We start from the raw sequence: 8,772 nt of genomic DNA, 5'->3' as shown, positions 1-8,772 counted from the left end.
TAACAGCTTTTAAATGCTTGTCTCCAGATCCCTATAAAAACCAGTATTATGAAATTCATTTTGGGATGTCACTTCGTAACTGTACTGGGAGAGAACGCTTGAAAGACATTGCTAATTTTATCAACAACGATGATGCTTCTCGAGTGAATAATGCAGTACTTGCGATGGCTAAAGCCCTACACAATATGTACATATTCCAGGAAAAAAATGTTTATGGAAATAAAATCAAAATAACTAATTACAAACATCAGGTAAGTCAGGAGAAGGGGCAGTGAGAAGGGGCAGAGGTGGTAGATAGTGATAAAGGGGGAGAGGGGATAGATGAGAAAGCGGAGTTTTGTGACAAGATTTTTTCCTTTCTTTTTTTGGGATGGGGGGCACCAGAGGAGTAGTCCGCACAGGGCGCCAGAACACCTAAGGCGGGCTCTGCTCTGACTCATCCTCTCCAGCTCCCCGCTGATCCTCCCAGCCCCTTCGTGCCTTCCCTGCTGATCCACTTCACCTTGAGTCCCTTCTGCTCTGACCTGCCCCTCCAACTTCTCACTGATCCTCCCTGTCCCCTCTGTTCTGAACTATCCCTTCTTGCTTCCATTGCGTTGATGCAGATGGACAGATAGAGAAAGTGAGGGGAGGAAAAGAGAGAAGAGGAAAGTGAGAGAGTGAACTGGGTGTGAGAGAGAGAAAACAGACAACAGAAAGGACTGGGAGATAAAACCTGTGGAATGAGAGAGATTTCTTGTCATGGTGTGTCAATGGCAGGCACATATGTTGAAGGATACATTACAATTTGCTTATTCAGAAAATGAATAACAGCTGATTATATTTCAGTACTTTTGTATTTTTAATAAAAGTTGCACCACAACATAAGAAATCTGAAAGCCGGGGACCAAACCTCTCATCTATATTTTGATGAAAATGGAGAGTATGTTACCCTACACATAATTCGGAACTGGGTTGTAAATAAGGATAAATTTAAATCCTTTGATGTGGTCGGTATCTTTGATCCGTGGGCTCCGGCTGATCAGCAGCTTTACATCAAACCCGGTCTACTAACCTGGAAGAACGAAGCCAACCAGGTGAGAAGACTTTTCATTCTTTGTTATAAGAATATATTTGCTATATTAAATCGTATAGGAACTGAATAAAGTTATATCTGGAAATATTTGGACACTGACACAAGTTTGACACAAGTCACTGAATCATATTGGCATTCCATACCCCACTGGAAACATTGGAGATCCTAGGAGAACAGCCATAAGGACCGGGGAATCCCATCGTGGAGCTGTGGACACACATCAGGCAGCAACCATCCCGGGAGATACATCCGAATGACACACATGCCCAGTATATTCATCTAAGCGTAAGTGCATCCATCTCCTTCGACTACTCCTTGAAGAAGAGATACCATCCTTGTTTTTTGCCTTCTGTCATACAGACTCTAAGGAATCTTACTCTAAATACCACACAAATTTTGTGAGTGCATAGAGAAAACCAATTGGTCAATAATTGTACATTTTATCACATTTTTTTTAAATTTGTTTTATGGTCGGTTTACACGAGCGCATTAAGTGGAATTTGCTTGAGAAGTTACAACACCTGGAGAGTGTTTTACAGGTTTGCAGCTGCGTTGCCGTTAAGAAGGGTAGTATCCCTCCTTTTGCTTATATTATATTTTACTTCATATACGGGTAGGCACTGGTTTTCACATTTGTTTTATACTATAACCAATAAGAGATTACAGATATGCCGGATAGAGTAGCTTGGTAGAATGCCATTTGAAGTCAAGATTGAGCTCTAGGAGCTTTACAAAATAATCAGCATAAAAAAAATATGTTTCTTATTCAGATTCCAAAATCTCGGTGCACAGAATATTGTTTGCCGGGTTACAGGAAAGCCCCGGGGTCTGAGATCCATTCCTGCTGCTATGACTGCGTCCTGTGCTCAGAGGGAGAAATCTCCAATATGACCGGTATATCCTACCTGATACTCTGATATTCTTACCAAAAAAATAATGTTTACGTCTGACTGATTAATAGAGAGAAAGCCCCGAAATCCACTGCATGTTCTGAACAAATCAGCCGAATCTATATTACTCCCATTCCCATCACAGATTGAAACCACAGGCCGTACATTGACACCCAGACACAAGAGCACGGAGATATTACAAGAGCAGGCGGACAACCATTAGAAAGACAAATACCTGCAGCATGATCCTGACTATGGGTGGTTATTTTGTTCCCATTAACCTTACTGCAGAATAAATGTCAGTAATCTGCCTGAGGTTATTTCTGGATCCAGCCATTTTTTAATTTTTTGATGATTTCTTATTAATTACATCTGTTTCATGAAATTCAAGATTGTGTATTTTTTATTTTTTTACAGACAGCGAGAACTGCATAAAATGCGCACATAATGAATGGCCCAATGAGAAGAAGGATCTGTGTGTTCCCAAAATGGAAGAGTTTTTGTCTTATAATGATGCTGTTGCTATAGCATTTACATCAATCTCAATTTTATTTTGTCTTCTAACTGTTACAGTATCAGGGATTTTTGTTTCATATAAAAATACCCCAATTGTAAAAGCCAATAACTGGAGCCTCAGCCTGATCCTCCTGGTCTCCATCATGACGAGCTTCCTTTGTGTCTTTCTGTTCTTTGGTCGTCCTTTGGATATAACCTGCATACTGCGCCAAACTGTCTTTGGAGTTGCCTTCTCATTAGCCATGTCTTCTGTGCTGGCCAAGACTATCATGATTTTTGTCGCTTTTAAAGCCACCAAACCTGGCAGTGTCTGGAGAAAATGTCTTGGAATCAAACTGTCTGGTTCTGTTGTCTTGTTTGGCTCATCTGTCCAAGTCATAATTATTATTTTTTGGTTGTCCATTTCCCCCCCATTCCAGGAGCTGGACATGCACTCTTATCAGGGAAAGATCATCATTCAGTGTAATGAGGGCTCGGTTATCGCCTTCTACAGTGTCCTGGGTTATTTGGGGCTTCTGGCAGCTGTTAGTTTTATTATAGCTTTTTTAGCCAGGACATTACCGGACAGTTTTAATGAGGCCAAGTACATCACCTTCAGCATGCTGGTGTTCTGCAGCGTTTGGATTGCGATGATCCCGGCCTACCTGAGCACCAAAGGGAAGAACATGGTGGCCGTGGAGATTTTTGCCATACTGGCTTCAAGTGCTGGACTTTTAGGATGTATATTTATTCCAAAATGTTATATAATTATATTTCGACCCGAAAATAACTCAAAAACACAATTGTTTTGTAGCAGAAATAACAATCTGTAGATATAATAAAGGTTAACACAGTTATGAAATGTAAGTCTTAATCCCTTCAGGTCCGGGACGCACCTGGTACTTCCTGGTTACCAGTCACCGGTAGACCGGGACGTACCAGGTACGTCTAATCCAAAAACCGCCCCCCACATCACCACCATCGTGGTGATCATGGGGGCGCTGCTGCCTGCCCAGGAGTCTGGACAGACCAGCACAGCCTGTCTAAGCCCGCCCCCAAGCCTACGATCACTCCCACGGATTGCAGATTTTTTTTTGCCACAGGCAGCTTCAGGGAAGGGGGTGGTGTGTTGAATGGGTCCCCACACAAGTGTGGGGACCTGACCCAACACCCCCCTGCTGCCTGATCGCTCCATAATTCCCATTTGTAGGGGGCTCTGCTGCTGGTGGTCTGCCTGGAAGCCCAGGCAGACCAGCAACAGCAAAAACGAGCCCCCAGACGTCCTTTGATCAGTCCTGTAGGACTGATCAAAGAGACTCCTCCCTCTACAAGTCTATTGAAGATTGTGTCCCAGCTGCCAGAGGCAGCTTCAGGGACAGGGAGACAGGGTTCTTTGGTCTCCACATGAGTGTGGAGAACAACCCCCCACCCCCTCCCTTCCTCAGTTAACCCCTAACCCCCTCTTCCTCAATTAACCCCTTCAATGCTGCGATTGTGTATGACCCCCATCACAGCATTGCAGGGGTTAATATTAGTCCCCACAAGCTTGTGGGGACTAAATATCAGTCAATGCTGTGCTTCAATGGAGCATCAGCATTGAAAGAGTTAAAAAAAATAAAAAAATAATAAAAAAATAAAAAAATGAATAAATTAAATTTTTTTTTATAAAATAATAATAATAAAAAAAATAACAGCACTGACCTGAAAGTCCAGGGTGCTTCCAGGTCAAATGCTGGGCTGGGCTGATCAGATCGCTCCTGGCCAATAGGAGTGATTGGATCATTATGGCAGCCCACGGATGACCCTGCTCTACAAAGAGAGAGGGGTCATCTAGGGTAATTATGAAAAAACACAAATTATTAATAAATGAAAAAATCATAATTATTACCTGATCACTTGTCGGTGACATTTTAAGTCGCTGATTATTGATCGGTCTCCCTGATTGATGTCAGCGGCCTAAACCTGTCACTTACAAGTAATCTGATAAAAAAAATATTTTAAAAAATGTAAATGCACATGTTCCAGTTTTGCCCTCATAGCTTCCTCAAAAAATGCATGAACCATGCATGTGAGGCCTTGTTGGAACCGGGGGATGTTGGTGAACAAAATGTGGTGTTTTCTTCCAGTGTTACACATATGCTGTGCAAGAAATAAATTGCAACATTGAAATTTATGCGTTAAAAACGCAATAAAATAATTTCCCTGTGAAGCTTGGCAGACTTCAGTGAAGAAATGGCTAGCTGAAAACTGTCAAAACTACCCTAGTGGAACACCTTGACTTGTCTACTGTTCATAAATATATACTTTTATGGGGTACTTTACAGTGGGGGGCTTCCAAAATGTCCCAAATGGGATATGGGCCCAGTAAACCAATTCCTGAAAACTTGCGCATGTTCCAGTTATGGCCTCATGACTTCCTCAAAAAATGCATGAACCATGCATGTGAGGCCTTGTTGGACTCATGGGATGTTGGTGAACAAAATGTGGTGTTTTCTTCCACTGTTGCACTTATGGTGTGCAAGAAATTCAGTGCAACATTGAAATGCATGCGTTAAAAACGCAATAAAATAATTTCCCTGTGAAGTTTGGCAGACATCATTGAAGAAATGACTGGCTGAAAACTGTCAAAACTACCCTAGTTGAACACCTTGACTCGTCTACTGTTCATAAATATGTACTTTTATGGGGTAATTTACAGTGGGGGGCTTCCAAAATCTCCCAAATGGGATATGGGCCCAGGAAGCCAATTTCTGAAAATTCCAAATTTGAAAAGTAAAATGCCCATGTTCCAGTTTTGCCCTCATAGCTTCCTCAAAAAATGCATGAACCATGCAAGTGAGGCCTTGTTGGAACCGGGGGATGTTCGTGAACACAATTTGGTGTTTTTTTCTGCAGTTGCACATATTCTATACAAAATATAATATAAAATCTAAAGCAACATTGCAACATATGCAAAAAAAACCCAAAAAATATAAAAATACCTCAAAATTTGGCAGCAATTGGTGATAAAATCCCTGTTTGAAAAGTGTCAAAATGACCGTAGTTGTACACCTTTGACTTATCTACTGTTCATAAACATATAATTTTGGGGGGATAATCAGTATCTGTGATAAGTATTGCAGTTATTAGACTACCATGCCAAATTTGAAAAAAATTACATTTTAATAACGTGATGCATGCCTTGCAATATTTGCCCTATACTGGTCAAAATAGATGAAAATCCTGGCCATGTTGGGTGGTTTCCAAATCAGGACAACTTAATGAATATATTTGGGATATTTTTTTCCCATTGGTTCAATGTGTGTACAATTTATATGTATACAAAACTGTAAAAAAATTTTTTTTTTTCATTTTCCCCCCACTTTTTCCAGTTTATTTCAAACAAAACAATGCACTACCCAGCTTAATATGGTTTCAAATGAAAGCCCTACTTGTTCTGAAAAAATCAATATATGATTTGTGTGGGTGCACCAATTGATAAGAGAGAAATTACAGTTGAAGAAAGACAAGGCAAAAACATAAAAACGGCTCCGGTCCTTTAGCGTCACCCTAGTTTAAAAATCCCGGTCCTGAAGGGGTTAACAGAGATTATAAAAAGGTGGAACAGATAATAAAGAGACACTGGTATTTATTAAAACAGGACAAAGTGATAGGAGGATCTATACCATCTCGCCCAAGAATAATTTACACTAAAGCACTAAATCTACGCATTATGGTGGCTCCATCTATTAAAAGGCCCCCACCGAACGAAGTAAGCCAGTCATGGCTCTCCACAAAGGGTTTTTTCGATGTGGGTCTTGTTCAAATTGCCTGTCTGTCCTGAGAAAAAACAGTTATGGTTAAGACTACAGTCAATGATTTTAAGTGGGAAATTGGAGAATTAATCACTTGTAACACTAAAGGAGTTATATATATATATTACAATGTAGTTGTCATAAACAATATGTAGGGGGTACAAAGAGATCGTCGAAGACAAGAGTGGCAGAACATGTCTATAATATCAAAAAAGGGAACTTAAAACATCCATTATCTGTTCATTTTGCTCACATCCACAATAAAAATCCGTTAAAACTGAGTTTTATAGGTCTAAAAAAAAAAAAAAAAAAAAAAAATATCGAAAGAAACTGGCGAGGGGGCAGTTACCTTATTCAGATGTCGAGGGCAAAAACCAAAGATCTATGAATTCCAAAGTTTGGAGCCATATGGTTTGAATTCAAGTATAGAACTTTTTGGTTTTATGTAGAAAGATGGGCTCCCTACCCGTGACCCACTCTGGAACAATTGGTAGAGTGGCCCCCGGGAGGGATCCTATCATCTACTGATATTTTCATGAAAGGTTTCTTGTATCTTATTTTCATTTTTTATTTTGTATTTTTTTATTTTCTATTTTATTTATCGTTTATATTTTTATTATTTATGTATTTGTTTATTTATTTTACTCTTTAGTTTCATGTAGATAAAGAGAACAAATGCCCAAATAGCAATTAAATATGGAATCTCGAGTACTCTTTCCATGTTTTTTCTTTTTGTCTTTTAAGCATTTCCACCTTTATTCTATTGTTGTCGTGTGACTTTTATGGTCAGTATAAAAGAGAGGTCAGATACCTCTAAACTTACAGCTACTGAGGAAGGGGACTGCTCTAATAGCTACTATACCCGAAACGCGTTTAGCTTGTGTTTAAACACACTACTACTATATTGGACACTGTTCAGACACTGGCCGCTAAGCCGGCGGCAATTGTGGAAGTTTGGGAGGCAGTATTTGCACTTTTTGTCTATATGCTGATTGACTGCGGAATCCATGCGAACACCCAGCGAATACCATTACTAAGTTGGTCTGTGTTTGCGATTTCGGCCGGAACGTCCTGCACACAGTTAACAACTGACTGATCATCTGACTGCTACGTCAGACGCCGGTGATTGCCAGTGCGCTCGCCTGTGTGGGAGGCTACTTTCCATCCAGAGCCATATCTCCCAGTTGGAGCGTTGCACTGGGAAAAGATCTGCTAGCGACAAAAATCTGGTCTAACATCAGATGGTGAGCGGTACAGTGTACCATCTTTTTATGATCTGTTAAGAAAAAGAGCATCTGTTTTACCAAATAAGGCACCGGCCAGTGATTCTATAAAGACATAGTGCTTACTGCCTACCCCAAGGGATCCATACCATACTGAATGTTTGAGGACATCTTTCTACAGATATTTTGTTATCAGCACGAGTTTTTGAAGTATTCAGTGCTGAAACATTGTTGATACAAATTCATGTTGCAGGACAATTACTACAAATTCTTTTTTAGTTAGATACAATTTTTTATAGGTTTTCCATTAAGCCTGAACCGTGTACCAATATTGATCAGGAGTGTTATATTATTATATGTTTTACTATTTTTTGGTATTTTTTTCGGTCTATTATTTTTGTGGTAATCAAGCAACTGAGTCTAGCCACAAGGGCCCTGTGGTTTTTCAGACTGACAGTTGTGATTTTATTAAAAGTGGTTTTTATACGGTCACATATTTCTAGATTTTTCTTATTTCCCTAAACTGCTATTTCCAAATGTCATTGTGGTTTACTGAGGACTGACACAATTGTTTTAGTATTTTTCCATATGTTGATTCCACTTGAGGTATAGGTGGTGTTTCAGTTAACCTCGTTATCTTGATCGTGAGCTGCACTGTGTTGTGTGTTTTTGTTAGACTTGTGCATTCGTCTTCGGGCGAACATGGAAACGAACACGAAGAGTGCGTTTTCGTGTTCGTTCCGAAGACACGCCGAAGAGAAGACGGCGGCGGTAAAACGTAGGCGAAGACGAAGACACACACCACGAAGACCTTCGTGATTGTCTTCGTCTACCATTCCCCCCCTTCATCTTACCTTGTCTTGTCTTGTCTTCGCGGCAGTTCCCGGAAGTGGAAATCCGCAGGTGCGCCGTCACGGGTTACAGGGCAGTGCGAATGAGCCTATTGGTCGCCTACAGGGACCTCCTCTGGCATCAACCAATTGGTTGATGCCAGAGAAAGACCCTGCAGGTGACCAATAGGCTCACTCGCACGGTCTTTGTAGCCCCTGAAAGCGAACCTATGGATTTCCGCTCCCGTTAACCCCTTCGATGCTGCGTTATCTAACACAGCATCGAAGGGGTTAACGGGAGCGGAAATCCATAGGTTAAAGGGCCGTGCAAGCGACCAATAGGCTCACTTGCACGGCCCCTTAACCCTTTAAAAAAAAAGTTAACCCCTAACTAATTGAACAGGGAGGGAGACCAGTGGCATCGGCAGTGCCGATGCCACTGGTCTCCCTCCCTGTTCAATTAGT

This window comes from Spea bombifrons, chromosome 1 (assembly GCF_027358695.1).
Source record: "Spea bombifrons isolate aSpeBom1 chromosome 1, aSpeBom1.2.pri, whole genome shotgun sequence".
Lineage (NCBI taxonomy): Eukaryota > Metazoa > Chordata > Amphibia > Anura > Pelobatidae > Spea > Spea bombifrons.
This window is presented reverse-complemented; position numbering follows the sequence as displayed.